Raw genomic sequence first — 24,965 nt, forward strand, 5'->3', positions numbered from 1 at the left:
GACCTTGAGTCTTTGACTTCTGGGCTTCAGTTTCCATTTCTCTTTCAGCAGCAGTTAGCAACTTTAGCAGGAATGAGACTAAGGATAGAAGAGGTGAGGGCATGGTGCTGATAGAGCCAGAGGGAGAATGCTGAAGACACCCTATTCGTTTAGATCCATTTATTAGGCCCGTGGAGGCAGCTAGGTGGCTCAGTGGACAGAGCGCTGGGACTGGAGGTAGGAAGACCTGTGCTCAAATTTGACCTCAGACCCTGAGCAAGTCCTCTGGAGAAGGAAGAGGCAGACCATTCCAGTTTCTTTGCCAAGAAAATGCCGTGGACGGTACTTGTGTGACTCTGTGACTCAGAACTGAAAGAGTTTTCTGGTCCCATCTGTGCCTGTTAAGGAATCCCCCCTCTAATGTCCCTGATAAATGTTCATTCTCTGCTCGAAGTTCCACCATTCATGAAGGGGAGCTCACTACTACTTGAAGCAGCCCACTTTGCTTTCAGACAGCTCTAGCTGGTAAGAATCCACCTCCCTCCCCCCAACCCCCAAGCAGTATTTCAGGCCAGAGTCTGCTTCCTTGTAACCTCTACCTGCTGATTCCAGCTTTGTGCTTTGAAGCCAAACAAAACAAGTCCAATTCCTCTATCACGTGACAGCCCTTCAAACGTTTGAAAACAGCTATCATATTCCCTTCCTGTCTTCGCTAGGCTAACCATCTTTCCTTCTTTTACCTTCACCTCGCATGTCATGGAAATGACAGAGTGAAGCTTGATATGAGGAAAAAAACCAAAACAAAACAAAAAACTTGTTGATAGTCAGTGATGTCCAAAAATTGAACATGCCATGTTATTGAATTTTTTTTAATCCTGGGGATAGTCATTTGTCAGTGATATTGTCGAGGGAATTCCTATTTGAATATGGCTTGGATATGATTCCCTCTAAGATCCCTTAACCCCTGAGATTCTGTGGTTTCGTGTTCCTTTTACCATCCTTGGTCTCTTGACTTTGGACCTGCCCCATTTTGTTAATGCCCTTCCTAAATGTGACTCCAAGGTATCCTAATTATTTCTCAAACAACAATTCTTGTGAAAGAATTTTAATCTTTTACAAACATAGAATTTCCTGAAACTTACTTCAGTCTCATTTCTTGATCTCTTTTCTGCCTGACCTATTTTCATCTAGGCTCTGGCTTGTGCAAATTGCATGCATGATATCGTGGGAAGGATGTCTTATTACTTTCCCCCTTAAAATGTGTCGAGATTGTCTTTGAATGGAACAATTTTAAATGACCATATCAGTAGACTTTGGAGACTTGCCAAGTTGTTCTGTTTTGTTTCTTGTTAGCAGGAGCCTGTCAAGACCATAGATTATTAGCCGCCCCCCCCACTCCCATATGTTGTTTAGTTTTCCATTCATATTTTGAGGCTTCTTTGTGGGATCAGTTGACTACCAGGGATTTAGAATTATCTCCCTACCGCAAAAGTAAGACTAATATTATAGCAATATTAATGGCTTTATGTTTTTAAAATACTTTTCCTTAGAACGAATCTGTGAATCACTATCAGTATCTATTTTACAGATAGGAAAACCAAGCCTCTGAGAGAACAAGGAATTTGCCTAAGATCACATAGTTAAGAATTGGTGGAATTAATTGCCTTGCAACTAGATGAATCCAGTCATCACCAATTGATGGATTCATAGCACTTTACACTTTGTAAAGAGGCGTAATGCATATTCTCATTTCAGCATTATAGCAACCTTGTGAAGTACTTAATCACTCAGTCCATCCGTGTGTGGGCATAGTACCCCTGAGACCTTGCTATCATCTTTCCAAAGTAGTGCTCTCCTTCCCCCAAAAGGAAGCAAAGGCACAGATACTTTGTAGCATCTGTATATATACAGATGACTTCCAGAGTTGAAAAAGACCTCAGAGGTCATCTAATTTAACCTAAAAGTGAAAGGAATCCCCCTACTTTAAACATACCTAACAAGTGGTCCAGTCTCAGAATCTCCCCATTCCTTCTGGCCTGGGTTTCCTTATTAATCCTTTCTCTAAAATCTGCCCAGTGAAGGAAAGACTTTTTGAAAGAAATTGGGGTACTGGTATGCTACTTGTGCTATCCCTCTCTTGGCAGCAGAAAATCTAATAGCTAGAGGATTAAATAACAATCATGAATATATAGCTAAGATTTGGGGAGTGACTCCAAGTGCCAGAAACACAAAAGATGGTATCTCGGTCACTTAAAACTGGGTTGGAAATTCTTTCCAACTTGAAGAAAAGAGGTGGGAAAGTAGGTGGATCTTGTTCACTTTGTGGGAGGTCTTTGAGAGGCCATTGGGAAAATGTAATCCAGTGTGTTCTCTGACCACACAGAAAGTTTGTGAACTCTAGCCACAGAGTGTTATCTGTGTGGAATGCGTGGAGCAGCCGATCTGAAGTGGGGTCCAAGTGGGCTGCCTGTGTAGGAAAAATGAAACTGTTGTGTTTCGTGTTCTCCCTTCCCCCTACTCGGGAGTGTTGTGCCCTGAAACTGTGAATGCTGATGAGAGGTTTGCTGATTTTGCTGAGGACTTGCATTTAGTACCTTTATGGGAGGAGAAATAGAGCAGGAAGTGCTTTGAGGTTTACAAAACACTTTCCTCATCACAACAACCTGTGAAGTTGGTAGGTTTTGCAGATGAGGTCATGGAGGCTTAGAGAGATGAACCAACTTGGAACTTGGATTTCCCTAGGCCTCAGTTTTCTCGGTTGTGAATGAGGTCCCTTTGTGTTAATAAATCCCATGATGGTGATAACATTTATATAGCATGGTGTGCCAGGCACCGTGCCAAGCGCTTTATAATTGTTATCTAGGAGGTAGATGCTATCATTCTCCCCATTTTATAGTATAGTTTCATAGTTGAGGAAACTGAGGCAAACAGGTGCAGTGACTTGCCTAGAGTCACACAGCAAACACATTTCTGAGATTGGATTTGAGCTCTGGTTTTCCTGACCTGAGTCCTGGTGCTTCATCTACTGTACCACCTAGCAGCCACATCCACTGTTCTTCTGCCACATTAGGTAGAAACAAAATTACAGGTCAAAGAGAATCCACTTAATTATAACCGTAGTTCCCTTGTACAATTGCATTAGGAATGAGAGCCATTCTACCTAAGTTCACTTTCCAGATAACTGGAAAGAAGGGATAAGGGTACTTTTTAAGTGCCATATCCTAAACTTTATATTGGCATTTGGTGGAAATCTTTTAAAAATCTCTTTCAAAGTAAGAGAGTGTACTGATCATGATTCTATGATTAAATAATGGCTTCATCATTCAGAGCCTTATGTGTGTGATCCCTCTAATAATGGTTTAGTACCTGGGGCTATCAGGTGGTATCCGTCTATTTGCCCTCTACTAAATGGCCCCAGATTGATGTGCTTTTGGGACTCTTCTGTCTAGGTCTTCTTTCTACTTGTTTGATGGTTCTTTCTCCTCTGTCTTTTGTCAACTGTCACTTTTCAGTTCCTGCCTCTAACCTGTTACCCAAATTCATTATCACTTTTTACACCCTATTTCTTGTCTGCTTCCTCAGCTTACACAGTTATTTTCATAGGGGCCTAAAGGTGGTTTTCTATTCTTTCCTACTGGATTATGTGGCAGTTGTTAACTCTGCATCGGCAGCTAACCCTTTTCATTATCCCTGCCTTTTCTGCAGTGCCCTGATGGTAGAAGATGTAAGAATTCTGACTTTCTAGATAAGTCTATTCTGACCTTTGAGTATTAAGGCTGTAAGACATTGGGTGGCTTTTTACCTTCTTAGTTAGTGCCTCAAGAACACTTCCTAGTATATTGTAGATTTTATATTCCTGAAATTGCCTATTTTTTTTTATTATGGAGCAATCCTTGGAAAGGAGCAATAAAGGCCACAAAGATAGCTAAGATGTACTTAACACAATAGACTCATTAGAAGCTCAGGAATGTGGCAGGTTGGTTGATTGTTATTATTTTGGGCAACTAAACTGGGCCTACATGGACCTTAAAATACTTACCCTAATTTATTAGATGTGCATAAAATCTTCAAGCAAGAAAGGGACTTTAGGGATCAATCGAGCCTAAACTCTTTTTAATTTTGGTTCTTTTTTTTTAAAGTCCATATTTAAGTCGTTTCAAAGTTTTATTGATTTTTTTTGAGCTTAAATCATTATTTATTTTTTAATGTTTTTAGTTTTTAAAACTTTGAGTTCCAAATTCTCTCCCCTTTTCCCTCCCGACCCACCCTCCCTAAGAAGGCAAGCAATTCCACATAGGCCACATGTGTATCATTATGCAAACCCTTCCACAATACTCATGTTATGAAAGACTAACTAATTTTGCCCCTTCCTATCCTATCCACCTTTATCCAATTTTCTCCCTTGACCCTGTCCCTTTTCAAAAGTGTTTGCTTTTGATTACCTCCTCCCCCTATCTGCCCTCCCTTCTGTTGTCTCCCCCAAAATATGGAACGCTTCACGAATTTGTGTGTCATCCTGGTGCAGGGGCCATGCTAATCTTCTCTGTATCGTTCCAATTTTAGTGTATGTGCTGCCGAAGTGGGCACAGTTTTGTTGATTTTTAAAAATATATTAATGTCATTTGCTCATATTATGTTCTCCCTCTCTGCTTCCCCACCTTTCCATCTCAGTCTTTTTAACAAAGAAAAACAGTTTTGCAAAATAATTCAAACAACTGTTATATGCACAGCGATGGGCACGTAGTAGGTGCTTAATAAATGCTTCTAAGGTGATTGCATTCCCTTTGCCTTTTACCTTGCAAGTAAGTAGTAGTTGCTTAACCAATGTTTATTGAATTGAATTTCTGCCTCTTGAAACTCTTCCTCCATCCCCCCTTTTTAAGGACCCAGTATAGGTGCCACCTTCTGCAGGAAGCCTTCCTTGGTTTCCTCAAGCTAAATGTAATCTCTTCTTAACTCAGATTCTCCCAGGCTACTTTGATTAATTCTTTCCTTTTGCTTTTCCCCCCTTTCATTCTAGGATCAAACACTTTAGAGTTGGAAGGAATCTCTTTAGAGGTCAGTTATTAGTTTTGAGTGATGAGGAAACTGAGGTAGTGTGGCTTGTCCACAGACTGGGGGAGGGGGTAGAGTAGAAAGTAAGTTGGGTGGCTCTGATGTCAGAGGATTCTGTATGGTTCCTGTACTGCTTCTTGATGACTGCTATTTGTGTGACTGTGCCAAGTCTTTGGCCTTCCTGGACCCCAGTTTCCTTATGGAATGAGCACTGAGCTCTTCTGTCATTTAACCTCTTAACAACTCAGGGTTTGACCGCACTGGCTTCTGAGGCCCCTTCCAGATCTAGATCTGGTTTTATAACAGGTAGTTAGTGGCAGAGCTGCTCATTGCACTCAGCTCACATTTACACCTCCTACATGGTGCTGCCTTTCCTGTCATATTCTGCCATATGTCAGACTTATTTATATGTAGAGAATTCCTCTTCCCATTACATAGTAATTAGTTCCTTGAGAGGAGGAAGTTTTTTCATCTTAGTAGCTAGGTTTCATAGTGAATATATAGGACTGGGAGTGACTAGAGTCAGGGAGACATGGGTTCACTTCCAGCCTCAGATACAGGCTGAATGAGCTTAGGCAAGTCACTTAACTTCTCCTTGCCTCAGTTTCCTCAACTGTAAAATATGGATGATAATAATAGCACCTACCTCAAATGAGATAATATTTATAAAAGTGCTTAGTACAGTGCTGGCACATAGTAGGTACTATATAAATTCTCATTCCCTTCCCCTTCCCCCCTCTATCTGCTTCAGTTTCCTGTCATCAGGGTTATTATGAGAATCAAATGAAATCATATTTGTAAAGCATTATGCAAACTCTAGCTGCTATCATCCTTATCCTCTCTGAAGGGCCAAGCATGGGCCTACTACACTTACTAATCAACTTTCTGTTGAATTAAATTGAAATATGGTGGAAAAACCTTGGTCACAGATTAAATTTGTTATCTTATATCAGAGTGTTTGAAAGAACACACTAAAGTTGAATGAAATGAGTGCCCCATAGAACGTAGCCATGTGGATAGTGACTAAATATTTTGTGGAAACCTGGGAATTTTAGAACTAGACTATAGTATTAAGAGTAGTGTAGTTATAAAAAGAGAGTGTTGTTTTTACATTTGGGACAGGCTCAATGTGGAGAGGAAGTCTCAAAAATTGAGTGGCTGCACAAGTAGAAAGAAAAATTGTTTGGTTCTAGAGGGTTGTTGGTGGTGGTGATGGTGGGGTGGATTTGGGGTGAGGGGAGACTACCTCAAGTTAGAAAATTATTCTGGGAGTTCAGGCAAAACTATTTTAGGGGAATAATTCTGAACAGCAGGCTCAGTGTTTCTGACTGCTTTCTAAGAGTCCTTGCCAGCGAGGAGAAGTTTGGCTTGGAAGGTTTCTTTCAGCTGAGTAGTCAGCTTCGTTCTATTGAAGCCTTTTACTTTCACCCGCCTTATTTTTCTAGATTCAGTTTTCAGGATTATTATTTCTTAATCTCATTCTACTTGGGGGGGGCCCTTATTTCCACTCTTGTTTCTATTCTTTTGTTGATGGTATAAGAAATGAAAACAAGTCATGGTTTCTTAGGGATTGATTCAGGTGTTCAATTGAAGTTTCTTTTGGTGTGAGTAATGCAGAAGTAATTAGCATGTGTTCTGATTGGCAGAAAAATCTCCTAGTCCTCTTTTATGTTTAACTTAGTCATAATTTCCCTTTTAGCAAGGTCCTGGGGCTTTAAAAAAAAATGCCAGATGCCCAGCTTTGGTAATGGACTCAAGGTGGAATTTGGAGAGTGAAGAGACTACTTGAAGTATATTCTCAGCCTTTCTACAGACTGCGCCACTTGTGTGAGCTGGGTAAAAGTTGAAAAGGTCTACCTCTTCTCAAGATAGAATGCAGAGAACCAACAAATCAGCTATATTTATTTGGTCTTTATGGCTACTAACCTGGTTTTGTTCGAGTAGTTTTATTAAGAGATTATGGGTGCAACTGGGTCTCAGCTTTGGGGAAGAAAAACATCTTTGAGAAATCTGGAGTTGATACCGTGCCTCAGCAGTAGAGACTTGTATGGCTTGCCCCGGACTGGGTAGATTTTTCTCTCAGTCGGCTTTTATGAGTGGACATATGGAGGAAGCAGGGAAATATTGCTTGTTTACAATGAATATATTACTATTTGTTTTCTGAGGCTTTCTATTGAACAAGACAACCATTTGTTGGGAGAGCAGGGGGAAGACCTTTTCCATGAGTTCATTTTTGGTAGCAGAATATCTTTGAGACTTCTTTTGCAGAAGTGTAGGACCTCAGTGACCAATCTAGTCCGAGCTGCAACTAACCAAGAATTCCCTTCGCTATATAGCTTTCTTTCAAAAACCCCTTGAGAGGGCAAACTTAATGCTTCCCAAGCTAATACCTCTAATTGTTAGGGAGTCTTTCTTTACCCTAAGCGTCATTTTGTCCCCCTACCACTTCTGTTTAGTTGTGCCTGTTCTGACCTCTGGGGCTAAGCAGAATAAATCCAAACCCAGTTCCACATGTCAGCCCTTCCTATAATTGAAGACAATTGTCATGAAAGTTATACTTTTCCTTTCCCTAAGTCTTTTTTTCTTCCTTGTAAACCTGTCCAATTCATTTAATTCAACCGATCTTCATATGGAATAAATGTCACGTTTCTTCACTAACCCATTTTTTCTCCTGTGAATATAAACTTGTAATTGTCCTTAAAATGTAGCACTCAAAATTTAACTTAATACTCCCAAGATTTTTGATCTGACCAAGACAATATACAATATTACTTCTCTTATACTGAATAGTGTCTTTCTTAATGGAGCTTTAGATTACCCCAACTTTTTTCTTGTGGGGGCATGATAATTGGCATGTCAAATTAAAGGACTTATGAAATATTAGAGGTAGAAGGGTTCTTAAAGTCAGGTAACCCACAACACTCTTATTTTAGGATTATAGACTTCCAGGTAGAAGGGACCTTTGAGATCATCTTATCTAACCTCCTCATTTTACAGAAGAAGAAACTGAGTCTTGGAATTGCCCACTGTAGCAGAGCCAAGATTTGGATGATTCCCCTCACTTCAAATTCAGTACCCCTAACATTGTACCAAAACTGAGCCTCAGGAAAATGACTCGTTCCAAGGTTAACAGCCATTTCTGAGCAGAGCTGAAGCAACAAACTCAGACTCCTGATACCCACTTCCCTCCTCCCCCTTGCTCTTTAGAGAAACGACCATTCATATCCATTCGAAGACTTCCCTTTTTTCTTTCTGATTGAACCAAGTTTCTGAGAGGTGATGGTGGTATGGGGGAGGTAGAAAGGGATTGGGAATCTCTTGTTTAATGGTGCTCATAGAAAGAAAGAAAGATTCTCATTCTTTGAGCTCTACATTCCAGGAGACTTCTTATACAGCAGAGAGATGAAGGAAAAATAGTTTAGACTTCGAAAGGACTTTAAAGATCATTTAGGTCCAGAGCTCTTACTTAACCTTTAGTCTGCAACGTTGTTTTTAAATGTTTTTATAATGTAATTATCTATGGACCCCACCAAAGGATCTCTGCCACAAACTGGCCATCTTCTTGGCTACTCCTTCATTTTACAGTTGTGGAAAGTGAAGCTCAGAGATAGGAACTGATTTGCCCATTGTCATACTGGTGCTAGGCAGAGAGGATAAGGAAGCTCAGGTCTTTTGACTTTCAGTCGAGGGCATTTTTTAGTACAGTACTCTTACTGTTTTGTTTTTATGGGCCTGTGTTTAAATAGGAAGTGACCAAGGCTTCCATTGTTCTTTGCACTGTTGGTTTCCCATAATGAGTTGGTTTGTGCTTCCGGAATTCACCACCTGCTTGTCCTTTTAGCACTGCCTGTTTCCTGGTAGTGAGGGTCTTCTCCAGACTAAGCTTGTTCACTGAAGGTCCCTGAACTAAGCCCCTGTGCGTGTTGATTAGAGATTTCATGCCAGGTTTTTTTTTTGCTCGTAAAATTACTTTCTCCTTTCCATTCTCACATTCTTTAAAATTTCCCTAGTTCATCAGACATTTATTAAGCACTTGTTCTGTCTTAGTATGAATGGAGAGAAGGTATAAAGATGAATGAAACCTGTTGCTGACTGAATGGATCAGGTTCTCAGGTTTCTTCTAACTTTGATTTTGTGATTTCCATGAAATTTTGTAGAATCTTGGTTCAGGTATTGTAGCTATGTCAAATAAAGCTCACAGAATCATAGTATTTTAAGAGTTGAATGAGACTTCACTAGTCATAGGGTCATAGCTGTATTATCTAGAATGGACCCTGATGCCATCTAGTCCAATCACATTTTATAAATGGAGAAATTGAGGTTAAGTGTCTTAGCTAGGATCACAGAACTTATAAGAACCAAAGGCAGAATTCAAACCCAGGTTTTCCTGACTTAAGCACACCATCCACTGTGACATAATGTTTCTCTATTCCAACCCATACATACCAAGTGTTCTAACGATAGCACATACAACAAGTGGTCTCCCATCCTCTGCTTGTAGACCTCCATGGAAGTGGAGCACACTATCTCTTGAGGTTACCCTTTTTACTTTTAGACTTTACTTTTTAGGAAGATTTTCTTGGTACCAAGCTTAAATTTACCTCTTTGAAACTTCCTCCCACTGCTCCTCATTCTGCCTTTTGGGACAGAAGATAACAAGTCTAATCTCTTTCACTTAGCAGTTTTTCATATGCTTGAGCACAACTATCATGTTCTTCTCTGAGTCTTCTCCAAATTAAATGTTCCTGGTTCCTTCAGTTTCTCCTTATGACATGGAATCAAGGCCCTTTACCATCCTGGTTGCCCTATTCTGGATAATTTCCATTTAAGCAATGTCTGCTTAAAAGCATGACTCTAAAATGAAACACAAGACTACATTTGAGGTCTGACCCAGGGCAGAGTATAGAAAGGGATTCTTCCCTTACAACTGGTAGCTATGTTCATCTTAATGGAGCACAAGGTAACATTAGCTCTTTTGACTTTCACATCACACAGCTTGAAATTGTAGTCCACTAAAAGTCCCAGATCTGTACGAGAAAAATTGCTTTATTTTCCTCTCTTCCCCACCTTTTACTTAAGAAGCTGTTTTTTTTTTGTCTCAGATCTATATTAGAAAAATTATATTACCCTCCCTTCCCTACCTGGTTCTTACAAATCTGATGTTTCTTTTGTATCCAAGTGGAAGTCTTCATATTAATTCCTCTTTTATTTCAAATTATGTTATTCTGCCTATTTCTTTGGCATGTGAAGATTGTTTTATTTCCTGACTTTGTTGTATTGGCTGTCCCACCTAACTGTGTTACCTGCAAATTTGATAAGCATGGCATCTATGCCTGTATCTGGTATCTGAGTCATTGCCAGAGCCAAGAATGAATCCTTGGGCTTATTACTCTGCTGGAAACCTCCTGCCCAAGATGACAATGAGTTGATAATCCAGTTCAATTCATTAAACATTTATTAAGGGCCTACTATGTGCTAGGCACTGTGCTAAAATGCCAGGGAGACAAAGAGAGGTAAAAGACAATCCTTTCCCTCAAGGAACTTATAATTTAATTTGGGGGGGGGTAGGGAAAGCAACATGTAAACAAGTTACATATATATATATTATATATGTATATATATATAGCTTGCTATATGCAGAATACCTAGGAAATAATTTAAAGAGGAAAGGTTCCTGTAGAAGGTAGGGTTTTGGTTGGGATTAAAAGGAAGCCAGGGAGGTTGGTAGTTGGAGTGGAGGAGGGAGAACATTCCAGGCATAAGGGATAGCAAGAGAAAAAAGTGTGGAATGGAGAGATTCATGTTTAGATAGCTAGTTAATGGCAGAGCCAGGATTTGAATCCAAGTCATGGGACTCCAAATCTAGTGTTTGTAACAACAGTTAGGCTAGCAGCTACATCTTAGCGGCTGTAATACCAGACTCAACAAGAGCTGCCAGCACAGGTTCTTTGATCTGCTTTACTAAGGAAAGTGACTGTAAGGGGTTAACAATCTCACTTTAATCAAACATACATATATAACTCAGCGTAGTAGGAAAAGCCAGCAACCTGAACTTCAGAGCAAATACAAACAAATTACAAACAGAGACAATATAAACAGATCAAATCACAAGCCACCCTTGTAGTGAGTGAGAGCCCCCAAGGAAAATGCCAGCCTCTGAGTTTATATACCCTGTTCAGGGTCAAAGGGCGTCACAACATGCAACTCAAACCCACGTGTCCAAAAAGGATCACAAACATGCGACTCAAACCTACACAAACTAGGCTTTCTCTTGAGGCAAGCAGGTCATCGAAGACTCCTAATTTAATCAAAGAAACAAAGGCCAGACTCAACAAGGGCACTTGATTAAATAAGTGCTCCAAAAGAGAAAATAGTAAAAAAGTCCCACCTTAATTACTGTTACAGTGTTGTTTCCACAGTACCTGCAAAGATCTTGTTTTCTTGGTGTGACAAGGGTCACTCTGTTAGTTACTGGAGGAACAACAGGTTTGAACTTCCTTACTTTGGGGGAAGTGAAATTATCGTCTTGATGGTTACATTATTTGTGTTCTTTAGTTTCAGTACCCATAGTTCATTGTTTCCATTGGTGAGTCATAAGGAGGACTAGTTATCCTGAGCCACAGAGAACGTGTTTTTGAGGGGATTCATTGAGCTCTATGCTTGAAGAAACTTAGAACTGGAAAGTACCTTAGAAGATACAATGTCAGAGCAGGAAGAAGCTTGGAAGCAGAGAATGTTAGACCTGGAAGGGACTTTAATAGAGTGTTAGAGCTGGAAGAGAATTCAGAAATCCAACTACCTCATTTTGCAGATGAATAAATGACACCCTAGGAGGGTGTTATGTGAGGGACTTGTCTGAGGTCATATAGCTAAAGGAGAGACAATTGGTAAGGAAAAGGAAATTAAGTTTTTTATTGAATACTTATTATTTACCTAGAGCAAACAAGGCAGAAGACATGAATCCTACTGTTGAAAATTGACGATTTATTTTGAAAGGCAAGATAAACACAGAGGAATGAGTATTTCTCTTTTGAATAATATAGAATAGAATATAGTCCAAGCCTGCCTTGAGCTACATGGAAAAGCAGCTACTTGAAGGCAGGGTCTATATCTTTCACATACAAGTATATAAATACATGTATGTGCATGTGTACACATACATCTCCCAAAGCAACTAATTGGCATTAATGTTTGTTTTTGATAATGACTCTTAGGAAATTCAGGAAAAACAATACAGGGGGTATCAGTCTGCCATTCTTAAGAAAATGGTGTCACAAAAACTAGACTTATACAGTCTCAGAGCTGGAAGCTGTCGGTGTGGTGATCTAGTCTAACCCTAACAAGAGTGCCCTTTATAACATCTCTAGCAAGTGGTCTCCTAGCATCTACTTCTTGCCTTCCTCCTGGAAGGAAGAACTGAACGTATTCTACTTTGGGTTAATTCTACCAGTTAAGTTTTCCATTACATCTAGCACCTAAATCTTTCTTTCCACAGCTTCTGCCCCCGCCTTCTTGCTTAGTTCTGCCTATTTGGGCCAAGCTTTCCACATGATAACCCTTCAGATACTTAAAGACAACTATTATACATTCATTTTTTCTGCTTAATATCCTAGAATATTACAGCAAAGTTGAAGAGACTATCTAGCTCTGCCTCCTTATTTTATGCCAAAGAGACCTCCTTGTTTTCCAGGAAACTTTGGGCTAGAAAAGGAAGTGTCTTGCCCAGGTCAAGTACTCAGTGCAGTGCTGGGGACTGCAGTTTAGGAGACCTGAGTCTCAGTTCATTGCTCTCTCCATCACACTGTGCTGTAAAGGCAGAGTGTGTATTTATGCTCCTGAGATCACATCTGAAACTCTTACAAGTCCTGCCAGTCACCATGCATGTGCCTACTATGTGCCAGGCACTGCACTACGCTCTGGAGCTCCAAAGATAGCACTTTCAACAAAGGACCATTCATTCTGTTGGCTTCTAGGAAGAGCTGAAAATCCTTTTTATAGAGTTGATACTTTCTGCCTATTTAATTTCCTTCCTGAGATTGTGGATGGCCTTGGATGTTTGGTTTGGGAGTTTAGGTGCATTGCAGAATTGAATTGGTCAGAGGTCAAAGGTCAGAGGTCAAAGAATTTATATCTGGAAGATGTCTTAAGGATCATCTAGTCCAGCCTACTTACTTTACAGATGCAGCATACTATAATGGAAATACTTGTTAGTTGCTTGATGGGAAAGGTTTTGATTTGGAGTAAAAGGAGAGCTGAGTTTGAATCCTCTCTGCTACTTCCTTGATATGTGACATTGTGCATATTAATTGTCTCTTCTCACTCCCCTTACAAATTCTTTCTTAGGGGCAGGTAGGTGGCACAGTGAGTAGAGCACTGGCCCTGGAGTCAGGAGGACCTGAGTTCAAATACAGCCATAGACACTTGACACTTACTAGCTGTGTGACCTTGGACAAGTCACTTAACCCCAATTGTCCCGCCTTCCCCCCTCTAGAAATTTTTTTTTTTCATTGCTGGTGCTGGCTCTTTGGTTGGTGGGGAGAGTTAGTTATTTGGAAATGGAAGGTAATTTTTTTGGAGTTTTTTTTTGGAAGGTAATTTAAAAACAAAATATAGTAAAAATTAAAAAACAAAGATCTGAAGAAAAGAAAAGAATTCTTTCTTGCAACACCTGAACAAAGAGTCATCCATCTTTTCTTAAAGGTCACCTATGAGTGGGAACTTCTCTGCAGGTGTGCTGTTCTGCATCTGGAAATTTATTCTGTAAGGGAGTCTTTTCCTTACATTGAACTAAAATCTACCTTCTTACAACTTCCCATTGCCCTCTGGAATTAAGAACAAGTCTTCCCTGCAGCAGCCTTTCAGATAGTTGAAGAATTCATTTAGGAAGGCAGTGATAGCTGGCATGCTTGACCTTCCAGGTACTTCCCTTGGGGGCAGGGGTGGTGAGAGACACCAATGAAAAGGATTAGGGATAGATCTGTGATTTCATTGGTTTAAGGAACAAAAACCTCTGCGTCCCAGTGTAGGCTAGCACTTTCTCTGCAACTTGACAATCTTAGAGAGTTACCTAGAATACTGAGCAACGACTTGCATAGGGCCACACAGGCAGTATGTATCTGGAACAGGACTCAAATCCAAGTTTCCTGGCCTCTGTCCACTACTATACCATTCTTCTCCTTACAGACATAGTTAGAACTAAGTTTTCTTCTCACACCTTAGTGTTGGGTGAATTCGAGATTTTCTGGGCCTAGTCCGCCTGTCCATAGATGGGAAAATAATAAATTGAGGCAAAGCTGAAGATCTACAAATGTCCAGAGCTGCCAAATTGGTCTTTAGGAACAAGAAACAAAAAGCTTACTCCCTAGTTGAGGAGTTAAGGGATTTGAGAGTTTGGGGACCTGGGTTTTAGTCCCTGCACTCTGCCATTCACTGTGTAATTAACAAGCAAGACATTACATCCTTCTTGATGTCAGCTTCCTATTCTGTGACTCACTCTTTCATTTCATTCATTTGGCAACTATTTATTAAGCATCTACTGTGGGCAAAAGCAGTGTGCTAGACAGACTCTGAAGGAGATAGTAACATGACAGTAACATGAAACATTGGGCAATCCAGTACTATTAATGGGGCTAAAAACTCTTGCTTCTCCTTGGGGGTAGTTTTGAGTCCACTTTTAAGGTGAGGGAGACTTGATGAGTACCAACCCATGGTGCGTTACTATGAGTTTGTCTCATGGGTCCTCTTTACCTCATTGGTAGCTAGATGCTACCATCCCCCATCTTCGCCTTACTCAGGCCTCTTCAGTTAGGTTGTTTAGGTTATGGGATAGTGGGTAAAATATTTCTCTAATTTGTATCCTACTTGAATCCTGTGTTAGCACTTAGAATGGAAAAATGATAGAACTGGGTAGAATCCACGTCTGTGACCTGATGACTATTCCAAGAAGAAGCACACCTTGCTAACTGGATTGTCTCTAATCTAAACTTAATCCTCATTGGTCCATAGCCATTTATTCTTTGCTGATTGGCTATCATACTCCCCAATGAGGCTGTTCTAAACCTCTTCCCTTAGTCCTCTTATGCTGCCTCCATTCCATCTTCACAGAAGATTTTACTTTCTAACTTGCTGAGAGAATCCAAGACCATTTGCCATGAGCACCCTCTTCTCCCCTATTCCATATTTCAACACTTTCCATGTCATTCCCCTTGCTGTCCACCTCCCCTCCTCCCCCCCCCCCACACATTCTCCATTCTTTGCTTTAGTGTAGGGCTTTTTAACATAGATCTGAAAACATGCTTATTAAACATTTTGGTGACTATCTCACAATGGTAGGTTCCTTTGGAATCTTGGGGTATTTTATTTTAGGCATTTAAATGTATAATTCTGAAAGAGATCCTTAAGCTTCACCAGAGTGTGCTGGAGCTGGGGTGGAGGGTCCATGACACAAAAATGTTTAAGGCCTCTTGCTGTAGTCTCATCCCAAACTTTCATTTCTTCTCAGGAAGATTACCCCTTTGCTCATTCCTTCTCTCTTCTTTATTTTTAAGTTCTCCATACAAATTAAATTGCAACTGAAGAGATAAGTGACTTGTCTAAAGTTGTATACCTAGTTAAGTAGCAGAAAGGGATTCAGATCCATGTAGTAGAATAGGTGTATGTTTGTTAAGCTGAATTGAGTTGAATCTGGTACCTGTTGTTTTCATGCCAGTGCCACATTGGAGCATGTTCCTAGAGCTGGAAGGATATAGATTTAAAGCTGGAAGTGACCTTAGAAGTCAAGTCCCAGGAGGGTGCATGTCCCCCCGCAATACCTTAGTATTTTACTGTTAGGCAACCTGAGTTGCTGGAACAAGATCTGAACTCAGTTTTCTTGATTCAGGGTCCAACGCTCTTAGCACTCCAAGAGCATCTAGGCTAGCCTCCTTTTACAGATGTATTGACTAAGGTTGAGTGAGTTGTCCAAAGTCACATAGGTAGTGTCAGACTCAGGCCCTCCGATTCCAGAGCTAATACATATGCTTTCCACTATCATTACGTCTCATCTCCCAACATCTTAGTTGATTTCTGCTAAAGCTTAGCGATTCAGTCGTTCAACAAATATTTATTAAGCACCTACCCTATGTAAACAGTACCTTGTAAACAATCTACTATATATATATATGAACAAGCTCTTATTGTAAATAATAAGGCCTAGGACACCATGGACCTTACAGGTTAGTAGGGGAGTTTACAGTCAGATAGTTCTACCAGCGAGGAAGTCGTCCTCATCTCATGAGAAGGTGAAATAACCACAACAACAAAATCTCACTAGTCATTTTTCTAGACCAAATATGTTTGTTCCCATGATCCTTCTTGTGGATTAATACCATGGTATAATGAATTAATGAATAGATGAAGATTAGATTAGGAGGATGGGGAAATTTGAGTCTCATTTTAAACACTTAGTGGTGAGACAGTGGGCAAATGACCTACTTCTCTGGGTCCCATTTTCCTCCTCGGTAAAATAGAGATGGTGTTGTTATGTTATTTATATCCCAAGGTGGTTGTGCATAAAATGTAAATCTTACAGTGTTATAGAAATATGAGTTGTTGTTTTGGATCCCCATCTCAAATGTTCATGAATCACATTCTTACTGAGCAGTGTAAATATGCTAGGTGTGCTGGCCTAGGAATTGGGATGACCCAGGTTCAAATATTCTCTCAGCTACTTGGCAGCTATGTAACCTTGGGCAAATCACCTCCTCTGTAAAATGAGACTATATTGCCAAATGGCCACCTCCTAGGTTTGTTGTGTGATTCAAATGATACAGGTTTTTTTAAAATTCATATATTTTTTGCCAATTACACGTAATAACAATTTTTAACATTGTTTAAAAAATTTTCAGTTTCATATTCTTTCCCTCCCTCCTCCTCCTTCTTGAGAAGGCAAGTACTTTGCTATAGATTTATATATGCATTCATGCAATGATTTAACCATGTTGCAAAAGAAAACAAACAACAATAAAACCCCCCCAAGAAAAATGAAGTTTTTTAAAAAATATGCTTTAATCTGCGTTCAGACTCCCACCAGTTCTTTCTCTGGAGGTTTATAGCATTTTTCATCATGAGTCCTTCAGAATTTCCTTGGATTATGGTATTGCTGAGAAGAGCTAAGTCATTCACACTTGATCCTCATACAGTATTGCTATTACTGTGTACAGTGTTCTGGTTCTGCTCACTTCACTTTGTATCAGCACAGTTTTTCTGAAAGAATCCTGCTTGTCATTTCTTAAAGTGCAATAGTGTTTCATCACAATCATATGCCACAACTTGTTCAGCCATTTCGCAGTTAATGGCCATCCCCTCAATTTCCAGTTCTTTGCTACTACAGAAAGAGCTGCTATAAATATTTTTACCTTTTACCTTTTTAAAAAATCTCTTTGGGAAACAAGAACTAGTAGTGGCATTGCTGGCTCAAAGGGTATGCACGTTTTTATAGCCCTTTGGACATAGTCCCAAATTGTTCTCCACAATGTTCGAGTAAGTTCCCAATTCTACCAATAGTATATTAGTATCCCAATTTTTCCATATTTCCTCCAACATTTGTCCTTTTCCTTTTCGTCCTATTAGCCAATCTGATAGGTGTGAGATAGTACCTCAGAGTTGTTTTAATGTGCATTTCTCTAATCAATAATGATTTTAGAGCATTTTTTCACATGACTATAAGATACCTTTGATTTCTTCTGAAAATTGCCTATTCATATCCTTTGACCACTTATCAATTAGGAAGTGACCTACATTCTTTTACATTTGATGCAGTTCTCTATATATTTGAGAAATGAGGTCTTTATTAGAGAAATTTGCTATAAATTTCTCCCGCCCTAAGGTTCTTGCTTTCCTTCTAAGTAGCATTCATTTTGTTTATGCAAAAACTTTTAAATGTAATTTAATCAAAATTATCCATTTGACATCCCATAATGCTCTCGATCTCTTATTTGGTCATAAATTCTTCTCTTATCCATAGATCCGATGGGTAAAGTATTCCATCTTCCCTAATTTGCTCATAATATCACCCATTATGTCTAAATCATGCGCTCATTTTGACCTTATCTTGGTATATGGTATGAAATGTTGGTATATATCTAGTTTCAGCCAAACTACTTTTCCATTTTTCCAGACATTTTTGTTAAATGGTGAATTCTTGTCCAAAAAGCTTGGATCTTTGGGCTTAACAAACACTAGATTACTGTGGTCATTTACTAGTGTGTATTACGTACCCACTCTTTCTTAGCCTGTTGTTTTGATGATTACTGCTTTGTAATAGAGTTTGAGATCTGGTGCTGCTAGGCCACCTTAATAGTATATATATTTTTAAGTGATTTGTAAACTTTTCAAAGTTACTACTACTACAACTACTGGTAATACTACTATGACTGCTGCTGCTACTGTTACTATTATCACTACCATCACCCCCCCCCCCCCACTACTACTAATTTACCACCGTATGCCCAGTTTAAACCTAGACATTAAGACATATACAGAGAATAAGAAGATGCAGCTCCCTTCCCCCAGTGAGCTTACGACACCCCAAAGCAGTATTAAGCGATTCGGGACCACTACTAGATGGGTATAGACAGTTTCTGTGTTGGTGTCCATAACTGGCAGTCTCTGAAATCAGCAGTTGAAACCTTTTTTTTTTTTGACAGAATGGGAGTGTATATGGCAGATGCTCCTAAATAGCTGCCAAGTTGCCTGTTGACCACAGATGCTTTGTAGCCTGTATCCTTTGCACGGGGAGTAGTAGTGGGGTAGGTATTGTAAGAAGTGATTGAAGAAAGGGCTAAATTTGCCAAGACTTATCTTCTCTAGGTTAATGCCCTTGCCTACTTCAGGAATTGTAATCATTCGGAGTGCCACAATTTCCTCTTCTGCAGTTAATCTCAGGGTTTTTTGGTTGGTTTGTTTTCACTAATCTACCCTGAATTCATGACAGAAGGCCTTGAAGTTTTGTGGATTTAGATGGCCAAGATTATTTTGGCCTGCATCTCTTCTCCAGTTGCTTACTTGTAAAGCAATTGAAGCAGAGTCTTTTAACTCAGTGCTTCCCAGAGGATAATCCAGTGATGCCTGGATGAGTGGGGGGAGGGGGAGAAAGAGGAGGGAGAGCTCCTTCTCTGAGCCTCTAGAGGTGTCACTATGAGAGGAGGGGTTCAAAAATAAGGACCTGACCTATTCATGGATGGGGTGGGTTTAGGAAGGGAAGGTAAGTCTGCCACCCAAAGCAGTGTGGGTCTTTAATAACTCACACACAGTAGTGGTAGGTCATTTTATTTCTCTTGATTCTCCCTTTCTCTTCTTAACTTTTCTTTTCGGATTCCCTTTCTTCCTTGAAAAGGGTGCTTAAAATGTTTGTTTCAATTGAATTCTGTCACTGGACTGCCAGTACTTAGTACTTTCATGTTATAGTGACCTCATTAACATTGCATAGGCCTCTTGAGTAGCCTGAAAAACTAAATAGCTTGGCTCAGATGCTGTCTCCTTTGTTAAAACTTCTGGGTTTGTAGTACTTTAACATCAGCATCATTACTCACATTTATATGAACAAAATGTTCAAATTATATAAGGTTTTAATTATGATAATGACTATGCTGCTTGCTGCCGCTGCTACCATCACCACTACTTTACAGAAAAGGAAATTAAACCTCAAAGTAAACCTAGGTCCTATAGTTATTTTTTATGTGTTAAAACTGCATCTTGAACCTGGGCTTTAGGACTCTTTAAGATCAACACTCTTTCCTTATCCCTCATGGTTTCTTGAAGAAACAGCAACAGTGTGGGTTAGTCAGAAGAGCAGCATTAGAGTTAAGCCCATGGACATTACTGAATTAGAACCTGTAAAAGATGGTGCTGCCTTTTACTCCCTTCATTGCAAAGCTAGGGAACTGGGAGTATGAAGAACTGCTTCCCCCCCACTTCCCCAGTCTTTGTTTACATGGGATTTCTTGATGTTTAGGGAATTGGGAGAGATATATTTAGAAATGGAGTGATATAAAATCAAAAACCAAAAATAAGATAATATTTTTAAAAAATACTACCAATGACAAGCTTGTGACTTTAGGCATTTCCCTCTGGACCTCATTTTCTTATATAGCAAAGGAAGGGATTGTATTAGATCAGAATTGTTAAACAGGTGGCCCATAACACTTCTCCAGTGCCTCCTAAACCAGATTGAAATGTAATTGGTAAATATTTGACAATAAATAAAAATACAATAAAACAGATAATATTAAGATGTGGTTTTCTAATCGATATAGAGCCTGCAAGAATCCTGCAAGAATGCAAGTGTGGTTTGGTGGCTTTGTGTCTATTTGAGTTTGACTCCACTGAACTAGATATTCTCTCTATCAGGTTGAACATTCTGTGTAGAAAAGCTCTCTTCTAGCTTTGACATTCTGTAGTTTGAAAAATCTAACTTTGTGTGAAACTTCCTGTACTACAGAAATTCCTGTGTATGTCTGGTGACCTCTTCCTTCTGGCTGCCCCATGTTCCGTGAGGTTCCCCCCCCCCCCCCCTTTCTTTCTCCTCCTTCCCAGTAGAGGTGCATGTCGCTTGGTTTGGTTCTCCTATGGCTTCTTTTCTCTTTCAAGAAGCCACTAGGTGACTGCTGAATGGATAGCCTTGGCTTCAGGATATATTTAATGAGTTTATATTTAGGCTCTTCTAGGGAAGTTAGTGTGTTGTCTTAAGCTTATTTTGTATTTCCCAGGGACCCACCACAGTGTTAAATTGATTTGGCGTTCTTGCTCTTTAAAGGACTTGCAGGGTGATTCAGTGGTTAGGTCACAAGACTTGAAGTCAGTAACACCTGGGTTCAAAACCTGCCTCAGACACTTAGTAGCTATATTAATATTGTGCTCTAAGTCTATGAGCCTGTAATGGATGACAGCTTGCGAGGAGAGCAGTAGGGTAAAATTCAGGGTGGTTTGGGGTTTTTATATTTTGTTTTAAACTCTGGGAGACATCTGGCCATGTTTGTAGACAGAGAATGATCAGTATCTTGACTGTACCCAGTTTGGAAGATTTAAGTTCTGGAGCAGTTGTAGTCTTTGGTTTGAAGAAGAGAAGTCACAGCCATTTAAGGTATTATTATCTCCGAAGGGCCCTTCCAGCTCTAGCATTCTGTAGTCTAACATAAAGCCTTTCTGATATCCCTGAGTTTTTGTGCTCTCCCTCCCTAAACATCCGTGGATTTATTTTGCATATACTTACATGTGTGCAAGTTGCTTCCTTCAGTGGATCAGGAGCTTCTGGAAAGTGGGGGCTTCAGTTTTGTCTTTGTATCCCCTCAGCCTGGTTCAGAGCCTGGGATCCTTAGTAAATGTTTATTTGGTTTCATTGATTTAGGGTGGAAGAAAGCACTAATTCTGAAATCAGAGGATATGACTAATTACTTACCTTCCTAACCTTGGCAGGTGCCTTAACGTCCTAGGGTCTCAGTTTCCTTTTCTGAAGAGTGAGGGGTTTGAGCCACTGAGGTCCTTTCCAGCTCTGTATGGTTTTGTGATTCTTTAGCCATATGTTTTGAAATCTCTTCCGACTTTGTTATAATATGATTTATTATTTCAAGTTCCTTTGGCTCTGTTGTTCTATGCTACTGGCAGGCACTGAAGTCCAAAGCAAAGTCAGTGATAGCAAGGGCAGAGAATTAGCTTTTCGGTTCTTTACAGTTTCGGCCAATGAGGGTGTGCTTGGTGTCCTCCCCTTTATGGACAAGACAGGGTTGCTGCTTCCTTTTTGTCCTCGTTGTTTTCGGTCAGTTCTGGGAGTTCCATTGTCAATAACAACAACCGAATAGTGCGATTGGACAGTTAGAAAGGGAAGAATGAGAATGCAGTTGGGCCAGTTTAGAGGGATCTTTTAAAAATACCCTTTTTGTGCACTAAACAAAAGCAGCATTTCCTTTGTGCCCATATTCCAAAGCATCTGTTTTGTAATCCACAGTTTTAAGACTGTGTATGTGTGGTAGATTGGTGATATTCTGCCTTCTTCTCACAGAGACCCTGTCAATCAAAGAAGAGATAGACAAAGAAAAAAAAGTGCCAAACCCCAACCATCTCTTCATTTAGGAATCTGTTCAGCCTGCTATTAAAGGATAGCTCTTAGTTGTTGGGAGGGTCTTGGGATTTTCTGAGCTACAGAAGAGGAAGCTCCTGAGTACCCAATAGTTGACTGTTCCTTTGGCTTCTCCAGCTCACCTTTAGTTTCTCCTAACAGGAACAATTGGGAGACGATTATAAATAAAAATATGAGGACCCTATGTTGTGATCCAAACTTCATTAACTAGTAGGCTTCTGTTCTTTGCCCTTATCGGAAATCAATTTTGTGCTGTATGGATCTGGGTACATGTTTTATTCCCTTGTTAGAAACATACTTAGTCTAAGAATAAACAATACTCATTGGAAGGCCGGGAAGGTTTTAATTATATCTTACATTTATTCCTCCTGAATAAATGAGTCCGTTCCCTGAACAGAGTAAAGGGAGTACAAGTGACTCAGACCAATGCCAGTCCTTTTATTGGCTCCTAATTCGAATCTCCTGTCTGGCTATTCATTGGCCAGATGCAACCCCCTGAACTGCCCACACGTCTCCCTCAGACAGCTCCTTAAGCATGCGTACAAGCCTCTAACCTTTCACGTGATCAGAAGCCTGGTCTCTGCTAGATTACAGCTCTGATCTAATCAGTCATCTGACGTAAATTCTGCTAGTGCTGGGGGGTGGGGGAGGGCTGAGATCCTTTCAACTCTGTGGAAAACAAAACTGCTGCCACCATTTCTCTCACCCTCTATCAGCTTGAATATTCCACGAGGATAAAGACAGTCTTCAGTACCTAGAGCAGTGTTTGGCCTGTGTTATCGTTTGTTGAATCTGTAAACAAATCTGTTTCCGTTCCTGCCTCTGAAAGAGGCCATCCTGGTTTTGTTCTTGGAGGCAGGCTTATCTCTTCCCAGAGTAGCCAGGCCTCCACATTTCCCAGCAGTCTTCACACTCCATGCACATGCTCACCACTTTCTATCCCCTTTCCTTCATGTATTGATTTCCCCTCATAAATACATACTCCTTTTGAGCGCAGGAGCCATCTTGCTTGAATCTGCTTCTGCAGTGCTTAGCACAGATCAAACAGTAAAATAAATGATTAACCAATGCTTCATTAATAAAAGCTTGCTCTGTCTCTGCTCTTTGAAATTATAAATGAAAGCTACGTTGCCCAAGTTGCTAGTCTGCCTTGGTAGAGTGAATTCTCACACTATGAGTTTCTTACATAGTGAAATCACAAGTTGGGACACCCCCCCCCCCCAAAAAAAAAAACATATAAAATTGCATAGTGACAATTTGGCTGTAGGTAGGGTGCTGGTCTTGGAGTCAAGAAGATTTTGGTATGAAATCTGGCTGCTAATACTGTTCATAATGTCTTGGCTGCCTCAGTCATCCTCTGTAGGATTTAATAGGTAAGTTTTTCATGTGATCTTTGATCTGGGGCTGGAAGGGACCTCGTTGTTCAACCCTCTCACTTTACATTTGAGGAAACTGAGGTCCACAGAGGAAGGTTTAAACTGCTTTCCCAAGGTCCCACAGGTAGCAAGTAGCTAATGCAGGATTTGAACCCAGGGTTTTTGACCGTACTATACTACCCTGCAGCCACTTTGAAAGCCTTAGCTCTTGTTTGAAGGCAGTACTGACACAGGAGTTGCCTAGGCTGAGGAAACTATGTCCATCTGCCTTTTGTGCCAGTCTTTTCTGCTAGTCTGAGCAAGAAGACCTTTGCACCATTCGCTAAGAGGTAGGCCATCAGAGAGCTATTCCTGGGGCTTTCTCTTGGGTGGCAAAAAATCACTGACAGCGGCCTGCTTTTGTAGAGTAAAAATCTTATAAAGTAAGATGGAGAAACTTTTCCTTAGAGTGTGAATCCAGCAGGTATTTCCGTATAAATGATGACAGGTCTTTGCTTTTAAGACATTACAATAATGATGATAATGTAGTAGTCAGCATGGACTTAGACCGTGAAGGTTTCCCATGCACTTTACACGCTCCTCATTTCATCCTTCTGGGTGATATTATTATTCACGTTTTGTACATGAGGAAACTGAGGCCCAGAGCTTCCATGATTTGTCCAGGGTCAGGCCCAGCTCTCTAGCTGCCTGAGAAGAACTTTTATGTGAAGGAGTGTGTTTTTGTTGTGGTCATAATCACAGGAATGGTGGTGATGCTGTGTGTCCTCCATGAATTGGCAGATTCTACCAAATTATAAAAGAGCCATGTTATCGTGGTATTAGACGTAAGGCATCTGGGCTCAGCTGTTAGCTCTGGTGCATACAGCTTTGTGTGGGCTTGAGACATATTCCACTTCACCTTTTTAGGCTTTCGTATCTCCATTTGTAAAATGAGGGAGTCAGTGGAGTAGAAATCTAAGGACTTTGGCACCATTAAATCCATGAGTCTGTGAAAGCCCTCTAGGACAGGCCTGCTGTGGATTTCATGTCTTTTTTCCAAGGACTAACCTAAGTAAGTTTGGAGAGGCCATGTTGACTGAAAGGTGATGAGATATCTTTTTTTGGGGGGGGGGGGGCGGGTAGCAGCCATTCCCAGGACTGTCATTTTCTAGAGAGAGGTTGTGGTCTTTATCCTCACACTTTAAATTAGAAAGCAAAGATCTCTGAAGTATAAAGAGACAATCTAGGCCCAATCAGCTTCGTTAATAATATAGCTAATTGCCACTATCGTATGGCAAAATAGCATTCAGTGCCTTACTTACAGATGGCTTGTGATCACCCCAACTGTACTACCCTCCCACAAGTTAAGGAGATTCTCATATCCATAAATATGCTCCTACTGTCCTCTGTAACATTGTTTCACTTAATACTTTTTCTTCTGGGGATACCATTAATGTCAAGTC

General features: G+C 40.2%; 1 protein-coding gene and 1 non-coding gene across 3 annotated transcripts in view; one reads left to right on the plus strand and one right to left on the minus strand.

Moving 5' to 3' along the window:
• The window catches only part of ITPK1 (inositol-tetrakisphosphate 1-kinase), a 310,259-nt gene that overhangs the window by 131,891 nt on the left and 153,403 nt on the right, over positions 1–24,965 (plus strand). The window lies entirely within an intron of this gene.
• On the minus strand, positions 4,460–4,566 carry LOC118830425. Its single transcript, XR_005009060.1, has one exon. It is a non-coding gene; the product is annotated as a U6 spliceosomal RNA (small nuclear RNA).

Source organism: Trichosurus vulpecula, chromosome 8 (genome assembly GCF_011100635.1).
Source record: "Trichosurus vulpecula isolate mTriVul1 chromosome 8, mTriVul1.pri, whole genome shotgun sequence".
NCBI lineage: Eukaryota > Metazoa > Chordata > Mammalia > Diprotodontia > Phalangeridae > Trichosurus > Trichosurus vulpecula.